Consider the following 12,930-nt stretch of genomic DNA (forward strand, 5'->3'; position numbering starts at 1 on the left):
AGTGTCAATGGAGATGTTTACAAAGCTAATTGTAAAGTATGTAGGCGTGTGTTTTCTGTGGACATCAGACAGCATGCCTCCGGAAAACAACATGCCAGAAATATAAGAACTCAAAGGACCCAAGCACAGGTGTCACAGTTCTTCATGACTGAAACATCTCCTGAGATTGATTCGGTATGGGATATTATTAATTACATCTTATTTATCTGGTTGTGTTTTTAACTAGATGTCAGTATTTCTATACCTGCCCTGGCAGAGGCAGCCTACATATTGGCTGCTGAATCTGATGTTGATTGATTGATTGATTGATTGAAAACTTTATTAACAGATTGCAGAATGGGTACAATACAGCACAGCTCAATACTGCAGACCAGAGAAAGACTTTCGTATTGTTTACATCAGGGTCCCCCATTTTCAATTCATGACTATGTTGGCATAGTCTAGGGCTATTTCAGTTGACTAATATGATTGATTGTTCATTAATGTTGAGTTAATACATAAATAATATAATTCATAAATACATAAATGCAAAAATACTTAAATAAATACTTAAACATAAATAAATAGTGTTCAGACAACAATATAAAAGTCAATGTCATACTGTTCAATTTCATTTCATTTAAATTTGATCATCCCACTCCTCCCCTCTGCAGCTGAGGTGACACAGGTATACCACACGGTTAAACACAACCTCAGCTACAACAGTGCTGACTGTGCACACAAGCTCAATCAAAAGGTTCTACATGATTCTAAAATAGTAAAGAAAATGACTTTAGGAAGAACAAAGGCAGAGGCCCTTTTCAAAGACGTCCTTGCTCCAAAGGCAGTGGGTGATGTTCTCAAGGCCTTAACATCAGACAAACCCCTCCCATTCTCCATACAGACGGATGCACTTCAGGAGTTTGGGGGGCTGGCTCCCCAAAATAATTAAATAACATAACCCTAACCCTAACCCTAAAACCGAAATAAAGTAAAAAAAATAAATAGTGACATAATCCGTCCATTTTCGCCCAAAAAACGCCCCAAAACCGCCCAAACAATTTTGTGTCCCTTATTTCAATTAGTCAAAGGTGGCAACCCTAATTATGTCCTGTATTTGTAGTTTCTGTATATTTATATTTTATTCATGTTTTATATACATAAAGTTCTTTGTTTTAGCATAACTCTTTGTATACTTTAACATGTATTTTTCAACATTTCTGTAATTTTTCATTCCTATTTAGGGATTAACGTTTCTTTTTGAGTATTGTACCATCTTATGAGAACATTTTTAAAATGGTATAGCATGACATTCCATTTAGGTAATTGTACATGTATTAGTCATGTTTAACTAGTTTAACCTATTTTCTAGATGGCACAAACAAGCAAAGAGAAGACTGCTCACTACAGACAGCGGGTCAATGCAGACTATATTGCCAGGAAAAGAGAGAGGTAAAAAAAACTATAGGTAACATGCAGTATATCTTTCTCTGGTGTATTTCAAACTGTCATGTTAGTAGGATTAGGAATGACCTTTTCTGTAATATCTTGAACTTAAGTTTGTATGTAATTTAGCCCACCAGAATTAGTATCACATTATACACTATTGTTTCAGAAGAAAACAACAGGGCAAGATTCCATGTGAAGTCAGATGAGCTATCGGAGAGGGAGAAGGCTGCATCCAGAGGTTACCGGGAGAAGGAAAAAGATGGAAAAGGCGATGCTGGACCTGACCCACCATCCATGGAGAACACTCCACCAGTTCTGGCTGGTGTAGAAGTAGAGAAGAGCAGCAGGGCAAGCTGTGGTGGATCCCCTACCTCTAAATGAGGATTTGAATCACTAACATTTACTTTGATTCTACAGTAGGTTTAACATCCCTTGAAACCATAGGTTATATATTCAGCTCATGAACCACAGTGACATATTTCAACAATAAATGTTCAGTGGATTGCACTGTGCAACATCTCCATTATAATCTGATCAGTTTGTTTCGTGTGTGATATATCTTTGGGGAATGTTGACTGTAGGAGCCAAAGCTATATTGTATTGTATGAATGTTTATATGTTTATTTTTATAACCTTACATTGAAACGGCATCAGGAATATTGATTGGATTTAGACGGTCATTGAACCGTCTTATTTGTCATAATAGAACATTCTAGAACATTTGTGATGTCACAGTATGATGTCATGACCGAACGTTCTAGAACATTTGTGATGTCACAGTATGATGTCATGATCGAACGTTCTGGAACATTTGTGATGTCACAGTATGATGTCATGACCGAACGTTCTAGAAAATTTCTGATGTCACAGTATGATGTCCTGATCGAACGTTCTGGAACATTCGTGATGTATGATGTCATAACCGAACATTAATAATTTAACTAAATGTAAAAAATATCAGTGTTTTGTTTTTTGGTGTGCTTCTTATTCTAGGTATTCAGGTTGCCTGATTTGTTAAAACATGCACATGTACCTCAATTTGAAATGCCTGCAGTTTACCATAGGATAATATAAAAGGAACTAGGGATGGCATGGTCCGATACTGGCCAAATTCACAGGATTGGATATCGGAAAAACAGGAAGTATTTTCAGATCCAATACATGCCGTAAAGCATGCCATCACGTGAACAGTAGTAGCGTGACAACAATGTTAGCATTAGCTAAACGTAAGTCAACTTGTTAGCAGCGCGCCGCGATCATGTCAGCTGTATGGAGTTATTTTAAGCTCAAAGAAGAAAAAGGCAAAACCGCCTGTGGTGTTATGCTAATGTGTGTGCATTAATACGACATAGAGTACAGGCCACCGTACTGGGGTCACAGACAGGTATGCAGGGCAGAGTAGACTAAGAGTGGATAATAACGGACCTGTATGGTGGAGCTAACAGAATGAAGACACTCACAAACAAATACAGAGGACTCACATGTATACTTGTGGAATAACACGACACAGCCAAGTGTAATATCTGCGACGCAAGTATTTCTAGGGGTGGCAGCAACACTGGAAACTTCAACACTTGCAGATTAATCATGGAAAGGGAGTATGCTGAGTTCATATGTGCAACGAATGCCAAGAGGAAAAGTTTTGTCGCAGCAGCTAACATAGCTGGAAACCATTCAGAAGCGAGAGAAACTCCCTGCAGACAGTAACAAAGCAAAGCTGAAGAAAACCGAGAAAATAACCACATTTATTGTGCTGGTCCGTTGTTGAAAATGTAGGTTTCCGACGCTTAGCCTCACTTCATGTTGCCAAACTGTCATTATCTCTGACACGGCTATCTCAAATAAGTACAATGTTGTGTTTCTTTTTCAAATGTAGCCAAGAGTAACTCATTCTCATGAAATCAATGATTTACCATGGCCGTGATCTTTTCTAAATAAAGGTTAGCATTTATTCAAGTAAACAAAACATAATATTAAAGATAAAAATTTGCTCTTTCTTGTACAATGAGTTGTTTACTCATAACAATGAATTATTTTAATATTTTTGTACATTTTGTGCTTAAATTCTCATTAGCGCAATGCGTCCACATTGATTTCTATGGACCATTGACTTAATTTTATATTTAATAAACTCAAAATGTTTCTCTAAAACTTTATTAATATTGTTTATTTATTTGTGTCATCAAGGAAATTCTGATGAATTATACAATTAAATTTACAAATTAATGATTTTTTTGTGGAAAACAATGTCCATGGATGCAGTTCTCATTCTCCGCAACAGTTTTCACCTTCCTGTTAAGACTACAGTATTTTTTAAATAAAGTTTTATTGTCCCATGATGCATCACAAAGAAGACAAGCTAGAAGATGGCTACAAGGTAAGTTAAGTCACCTCAATGGTTAACACTTAAAAGTTCTAACTTCTGGCTTCAGCCCTTGTACACGACAAAATGTATTCTCATTACTGAAACATGAAGTATTACTTGTTTGAAAAAAGTTTTGATCATCAATATTTGATCAATACAAAGGTTAATACATTCCTAACATGTGCCATGAAATTGTTTTGCCGATGTCATCATGGCTTCTCCATTGTTAGCTAAAAATGCTAACTCCTCTCATCCTCCGCAACACACTTCTCATATACCGCAACATTTTAATGCGGGTTTTGGTAATGAGAACTTCTCTTTCGGCAATGAGAATTTGGTAACACATCACATAACTTTGTCATTAAATAGTAATAATTGGTAACACTTCAACATTAAGTGTTCATAAGGTTGTAATTACATAGTAATAATAAAATGTGTATCATCAACAGTTCATTTTGATGTAATTTACTAGGGATGCTCGATATTGGCTTTTTTACCGATACCGATATTCCGATATTGTCCAACTCTTAATTTCGATACCGATACCGATACCGATATTAACCGATACCGATATATGCAGGGTTTCCCCCCCCAAAAAACTTAATAATTTCAGGTAACTAATAATTTCACTGGATGCATTCAAAAGGCTTTCTAAATGTAAGCATTATCTGTGCAAAATATGATAATTAAAAAAGTAAAAATTAACATTACATATCTCTTGTTGTTGAATTAAACCAACATGCATACTTTTGACAATAAATAAAATAAGAATTGGTTCTTACTTGCTTGCCTGGGTAAATAAAGGTTAAATAAATGTAAAAAAAAAAAAAAAAAAAAAAAAAAAAATTTTACCGATTCCGATATTTTCCGATATCACATTTTACTGCCGATATCGGCCGATAATATCGGTCGGCCGATAATATCGGACATCCCTATAATTTACTAATTTTCCTGTTTCATTGCAGACAGTCAGCCACTGAGAAAAAGAAACCGTTAGCAAAGGCTAGGCTAGCAAAATTCAGAGAAAAGGTTTACAACAACCCTGACCTGCTAGACGAGTACAGAAGGAAGGAGAGAGAGGTTAGGGGGTTGGAAATGGTACAGTCATTAGCAAACATGCTAGTTTATAGGAAGCCTCATACAAGCCATTTAGTTGATAGGATGTCCAGCTTTCTGGCCCTTACTAGAGGATGTGTACACACTCGCACTTTGTAAGCCATTCAGTCCCTACTATAGGACACACACACACACACACACACACACACACACACACACACACACACACACGGAGAACCCTACTGTAGGACACACATACAGTATGCACACACACTAGTGTAGGGTCTGTCCATATATGTTTTTCCAAATTTTATGGTATGCTTCCTTTCCATTTCTAGATATCAAAAACGAAAGAAAAATGGTAAGATCAAGAAAATGGAAGATCTTACCTCCAAACAATATGAAAGGAAACAAAAACAATGGAGAGAAAATTCGAACAGGCATTATGCTAAAAAGAAAACACTGAATGCCATCTTATATTTGACCCCTCCCTCCATCAATGAGCCAGATGCCGCACAGGTACCGGAGCAAGATGGAGGCCTACCGGTACCACCAAGCCCTCCAGAACTACCATCAAACTGCCCAACACCAGAGCAGACGTCCACCCCCAAAGCAAGAAGAAAAAGGAGGATGCAGGATGTCCAGGTAGTACCAAGCCCTCCCGAGCCACCTTTGAACTGCCCAACACCAGAGCAGACCTCCACCCCCAAAGCAGGAAGAAAAAGGAAGGCAACCATAACCTCACTGAGGTCAAAACTGAGGGCACAAAAGATCAACTGGAAATCCAGTCCCGAAAATACTCTAACCTAACAAAGCAGCTTAGAAGGCTACAAGAAAAAACAAAAAAGGACCAGCACCTTTGATAGGCACCATTGAGAAGAGAGCCACCCACCGGAGAGCCCAAGACCCTGCCCAACAACAGCCAGAGACGATTGATGGGACATTTTTTAACAAATGTTTTTTTTTTTAATCTTTTTTAACATGAAACAAGACAAACAATACAGTAACAATAATAATCAATAGTAAATGATCAATCACAGGACAATAACAGAAATAATAATAACAATAATGACAGTCCAGTAATTAAATCAGAATGAATGTAAATTAAAAGGCATACAAATAATAAATACAATACATGGGCTCTTGCTCGCTCATCCCTTCCCCTCCAGCACCAGTTCCAGAGGCTGAAGTCACTCAAGGAGAGCCTTACTGAGAAAGAGGTGGCCGTCCAGTGCGTCCACATTGATTACAGTGAGGTGACCACCCACACTATTGTAATCTATACTATTTATTTTTATTTATTTATTATTTATTCCGCCGATTTTTGTCCACTAACTCCTCCCAGAGCTTTCACACCACACACAAGTGTAAGGTATCAAAACGACCGGCTTGAGGGCGGCTAAGTGGCGCAGTGGGCAAGGCGCTCGCCACTAACGCAGGAGATGCTGGGTTCGAGCCCAGCTCTCGCTGAGAGATTGCGCTGTACAGGTGAAAAGATGCGACGGCTGCCTCCTCGTGAACCGGAGGGGACACGTGATGCAAGGCTTCGTCATCACTGCACCCGACCAGTGGGAGGCATGGTCTGGCAACGTTCGAGACAGGGGAGGGAAGAATTGGAAACACGAAATTGGGATGGGGGGGGGGAGAAAAATAGAAAAGAAATGGGAGAAAAAGTGGATAAAAAAATAAAAACTACCGGCTTGGTCCAACTCGAGTTGCTATAGCTTTTTGGAATGTTTCACCGCACCGTTTGGCTACAAATCGACTTTAAACGGGAAATATTGGTCATAAGGAATGAATGGCAGAACATTCTAGAACATTTGTGATGTCACAGTATGATGTCACAGTAGAACATTCTAAAACATTTGTGATGTTACAGTATGTCATAATAGCACACTCTAGAACATTTGTGATGTCACAGTATGATGTCATAATAGATCATTCTAGAACATTTGTGATGTCACAGTATGTCATAATAGACCATTCTAGAACATTTGTGATGTCACAGTATGATGTCATAATAGAACATTCTAGAACATTTGTGTATCTATTCAACAATTCATAGACCCTCTTCCGTTGGCCGGCGGTGCACAGGCATCACCCACACCTTCACAATTTCCCCGCGCGGACAGCTAGCTAGCCGTTGTGGACACTCACCTTCGGCATCTTGTTTGAGAAATGCAGGCTTCAATCTATGTGTTGTTTAGTCTATCTGTTCAAGATGCACAATGAGAGCTTCTTCTTCTTCTTATTTGCGGCAAAGGGAACCGCTCCCGCCTACCTCCGGTCAATGGTCTCTAACTACACACCCTCAAGACCCCTACGCTCTGCATCTTCTGGCCGCCTCAGATCTACTCCTATCCAAGCTCCCGGAGGGTCATCAAAGAGAAGCCGCCTATTCTCAGCCCTTGCCCCACAATGGTGGAATGAACTACCCATCCCAGTTAGGACAGCCGAATCCCGTCCAATCTTTCGCCGTCGACTAAAGACTCACTTCTTCAACCATTATCTGAAATGATAAAAAAAAAAAAAAAAAAAAAAAACCCGACTAACCTTAATGTCATGCACTTGTCCTAATAAACTAACCTACACTGTAACACGCAACACTTTGATGAAAATTGTTACTCAGCTGATAGAGTTATACCCTTCTTGCTGTCTTGTCGCACAGAACTTATAAGTCGCTTTGGATAAAAGCGTCAGCTAAATGACTAAATGTAAATGTATTTGAATTTCCGGCAGTGTAGACGCATCGTGGCGTATTACTGCCCTCCACAATTCTTTGTATGGGCTCTTCGTCTTCTTCTACTTCACCTTCTTCTTCTTCTTCTACTGGACCCCGTCATCAACTACATTGTCCATTGGAGTGCAGCTAACGCTGCTACTTCCTGTCTGAGCCCCCCTCCGCGGGACCCTCCTTGCCCCCTGCGATCTTTTTCTGGGCTGCTTTGTCCCTCGCAGCCCCCTCAGCCAATTCCCTAAGCACCACCTCCCAGTCCAGACCTTCCAATCCCAGATGTTGAACCGCTATCCTAACAATCATCTTCACCATCGCTGTTTTACCCTTAGCCTCTGCCATACCAGTAACTACCCCTGCCACGAAGGCCACAATACCTAATTTCAATCCCTTCCCCTCTCTCTTTCCACCTGCTCTACCCTCTCTGCCAAATGCCCTCCTTCAACCCCCTGCACCCTTTCTTGGCTGCCCTGTCCTACCCTGCTAACCGCCTCAGCATACGACAACTTACCCTCCCTTCTCACTCTCCGATCCGCGACCTCCTTCTTCATCACCTCACACCCCCTAAACGCTACACTATGCTCCCCACCACAACTACAGCACATCGGCTTCACTCCCTCTCCACACTTCCCATATTCATGTTCCCCACCACACCTAGCGCACCTCAGCCCCTTCCTACACGTGGTAGCTATATGGCCAAACTCCTGGCACCTATAGCACCTAAGAGGATTCTGAACAAATTCCCTAACCCTATACATCCTACGCCCTACAAACACCTCCCTAGGAACAACCCCACCCTCAAACTTAATCACTACCGTTTCCGTCACTGCCCTCTCTGCTCCCCTCCTCATCCTTTCTGCACTCTTAACTATGCCATTACGCCCGTCCTCCTTTAGCTTTTCCACCAGCTGCTCTACGCTAACCTCGACCGGTACCCCAGCTATCACCCCCTTACTTCCCCCCTCCCCTACTCTCGCCACCCTACTTATACCCACCCCACCAATGCTCCCCATCTTCCTAGCCCTCTCCACCTGCCCCTCACTACCACACCCTACGGCCAAATTCCCATCCCACAAAACTCTCGCGTACTTTACCTCACCTAATTGCTCGGCAATGAGTTTGGGCAACTCGAGCCTACCTACTTTCCCAACTCCCCTCTCCCCCTCAAGCCTGACCACTATATGAATCACTTCCTCTTTTGCCACATAATTTCCAGCACCCTCTCCTCCCGGCCCACTTGAGCTATCGTCCCTCGCTTTCTTCCTCTTCCCCCCTTCTTCCCCACTCTCCTCCCCCCTACTCTCCACCCGACCCCTTACCCTTGCCCTGGCTACTCTCACCCCCATCGCTGTCGTTCCTCTCCGTCTGTTTCTTCCTCTTCTTCACCACCGTTACCCACCCCTCTTTCTCAATCTCTTCTTTCTCACTCTCCTCCCCACTATACTCCATTCTGTCACCACCCGACTCCTTCCCTTTGCCATTCTTACCCCTATCGCTATCTTCCTCGCCCTTCTCACACCATTTACTTCCATCACCATCCTCCCAATACCCTGGACAGCCTCTCACAGGCCGGGGCCACCAATCGCGAGGTCTTCCCTGTTCCCGATCCTCCATAACTACTCCGTTCGCCTCCCACCACCGACTACTACCCCTACACATGTCTTCGCTGCACAGTTCCGGCGGACGCAGACGCCGCCACTCTGCGCACCTCTCAAAATCCATCTTTCCACAGCTAAACGGTCGGCAAGGCACCTTTCCACAGCAGAGCTCGCGATTGTTGAATATATATAGAACACAAATGTTCTAGAATGTTTGATTGACATCATACTGTGACATCACAACGGAACATGTTTGAGTTCCATTTGAATAATATAAATAATAATGTTTGGTAAGGCTGTCCCCGAAGCCAGTTTTTGGGATTCAAACTTCGTCAGGGTTTTTCGAACGGACGTTCAAACCTTCGTTTTTAATAAAAAAATAATAATAAAAAAAAAATAATAATAAAATAAAAGTATAATTTTTTTAATATCCTCAAATAAAGTGATTCATCTGATTAAATGAGTATTTTTTCATTCAGAATTCAATATTGTCTGATTCAATATTAACATTCAGTATTCAAGTAGAACAGCTAGCTAGCCGTTGTGGAGACTCACCGTAGACATCTTGTTTGAGCAATGCAGGCTTCAGTCTGTCAGTCCTGATTCTTCTTCAGAGAGAATTGTTAGAATTGTTCTAAATATATAGAACACAAATGTTCTAGAATGTTCTATTATGACATCATAATCAGTAGTGATATCCTCTTTCATTGGTCTATGTTGACCACGCCCCCATGATTCGGCTCCTCCCCTTCAGGGGATTCATCTTGATCCTTAGGCCACGCCCCATTTTTGTATCTTTTGAACCGCTTGTCGTAGGACTGAACCACACTTGTAATTAGTGTGGGTGACACTAATGTTCTAGAATGTTCTATTATGACATCATACCCAGGTTCTAGAATGTTCTATTATGACATCATACTGTGATATCACAAATGTTCTAGAATGTGCTATTATGACATCATACTGTGACATTACAAATGTTCTAGAATGTTCAAATATGACATCATACTATGACATCACACATGTTCTAGAATGTTCTATTATGACATCATACTGTGACATCACAAATGTTCTAGAATGGTCTGCCATTCATTCCTTATTATGGACCAAAAGTTCCTTTGTAGCCAAACGGTGCGGTGAAACTTTCCAAAAAGTAATAGCAACTCGAGTTGGACCAAAAAAAGCTCTGGCAGGAGTTACTGGACAAAAATCGGCGGAATAAATAATAAATAAATAAATAGTATAGATTACAATACACTAACTATAGCTGTAAGTACACCAGGGAAGTGAAAGACACCCACTTTGGTGGCGGGAACCAGCAAGTGACGCTTCATACTGGGGTCAAATACCTGAGTGGGGCACGTGTGGAGTCTTTTGCTTCTCTGTCAGCGTCCCTAAAGCATGATGCTGTTGCAACATGGGCTCATCCAGTGCTCAAGTCCATCCGGGAGGAACATCCAGAAGTGAAGCACATCCATTTTATTTCAGATGGACCCACCTCCCAGTACCGCAACAAGACAGCGTTCTATCCGGCCTCGACAGTGCCTTTCATGAGAGGGTTTGAATATGTCACCTGGAACTTCTCAGAGGCATCTCATGGCAAGGGTGCCCCTGATGGGGTAGGGGGTGCACTCAAGAACCTAGCAGACCGGCTTGTTGCTTATGGAACTAGCATCCCAGACACCAACACACTGCATGAGCAACTGGCAACACATTCATCTGTAAGGCTATACATGGTAACAGAGGATGAGATCATTTCGGCCCAGGATTTGATTCCTCCATCCCTGAATACAGTGCCCGGGACTATGAAGATTCACCAGGTAAGTCAATGTGACATGAGGTTGAACAAGTTTGATTGATTGATTGATTGATTGATTGATTGATTGATTGATTGATTGATTGATTGATTGATTGATTGATTGATTGATTGATTGATTGATTGATTGATTGATTGATTGATTGAACACAATAGATTGTAGAATGGGTACAATACAGTACGGCTCAATACACACAATTGTTAAGGGGATGCAGACCTGAGAAAGACTTTCGTCTTGTTTACATCAGGGTCCCCCATTTTCAATTCATAATGACATTTATGACATACACAACATACAGATATACAGATATATCATGGCATTTATGACATACATGACATACAGATATACAGTACTGTTACAATTGTGACATACACGATATGCAAATATACAGTACTGTTAAACAAAGATCCTAACAGAAAATATATACATACGAGGGGGAGGAGACTGCACATTGGGAGGTGGTGGGTGGGGGGGAGGGGGTGGGATGGGATGGGATGGGAGGGTTTGGACATTTACGGGGGCCAGTTTCAAATTGCAGCCTCCTGTAGGTGCTTTTGAGAACGGTTTTGAAGGTGGGTAGGGATTCAAAAAAAATGTACGCCTGTGGGTAGGGCGTTCCACATTGATGTGGCATAATTGCTAAACGTGTTTAGACCCTTGTGTGTGCCGAATCTGGGTTGAACATGATTTGTGGAACTCCCTCTGGTGTTGTGGTTGTGGTATTCACTGACCTTTGGGAAGTATTTTGACATGTACATGGGTACCTTAGTGGTGTAGTCAGTGTATCTTGTAGGCCAGGCCCATTGCAAGTTGCTGTACTCTGTCGTCTACTCTAAGCCATCCTATGTTGTCAAAGTGGGCAGGGGTGAGGTGGGTTCTAGGAGTAAGGTCAAGCAGTAGTCTGACCAGTTTGTTTTGTGATGTTTGTAATCTTGTTTTTAGTGCCTTTGAGGTGCTTTGGTACCATGAGGTGCAAGCATAGTTGTAACTGAGGGGTACAATTCCCTGACTGTATGGTTAGATATGATACTTACTACCACTACCTCTTGTACTTTAGACTCTGGCCACCCAGTACTAGGTATAAATAATTATGATAAACACTCCCACCTGATGAAACGGATCCAACACAAATGTACCAAGTCGAAAGTCTGCGTTTAATAATAATACATAGCAAAAGGTATGTACAACGATCACTTAATTACATTTATGATTTGAAATAGTATGCACTTTTATGGCAAATGAGTATTCGTAGGTAGATCAATATCGAATGTCCAATCTCTGATTGCGCAGGAAGCAAATATACAACCTGGAATATTTAGGGAACAATAGCAATGATACTTGAATGATTATATAGCTGGATACACTAGGGGAAGGTTCCGACTGCTTGTAGGACAGCTGGAGGGGGGGGGGGGTAGAGTCTGGCTGTATCCCGTCTGGCCGAGGGTATCCTGGGAGAGCCCACAGTCGTGCGACCCGGTGCCCAGCGATCCTCGATCCACAGATGAAAGCAGTTGGACTCTCTGTGGCCGGCGTCCTCCGGTCCACGATGGAGAGACGTGAGGCGACCTCGTCGTGTAGAGCGTCTTCTCACCTGTCGTCCTCTCCGGGGGGGGGTATTTCCAACACACCGCAGTGTTGGCCTTTATCCATAGAATAATCAAAGTACTCAAAGCATAATCCAAGCCGGGGAAGGCTAGCCGTCGTCGGTAGAATAATCCAATATACAGGTCCACTCGCTCTTTGGCCTGGAGCTCCTCGGGTGCAGCTTCACGTGGGGTCAACCACCCTGGATAAGCGTCCAGCTGATGCCCGAAACGATGGGGGTGCTGATTACTATAGAACTCTTACCGCACGAGGCACTACATATGAATAGACTATTATTAGCTTAATAGAATACGTCCAACTCGACGATATAGTGCCAAATATGACTAT

The sequence above is a fragment of the Notolepis coatsorum genome, assembly GCF_963971535.1.
Source record: "Notolepis coatsorum genome assembly, chromosome: 17".
NCBI lineage: Eukaryota > Metazoa > Chordata > Actinopteri > Aulopiformes > Paralepididae > Notolepis > Notolepis coatsorum.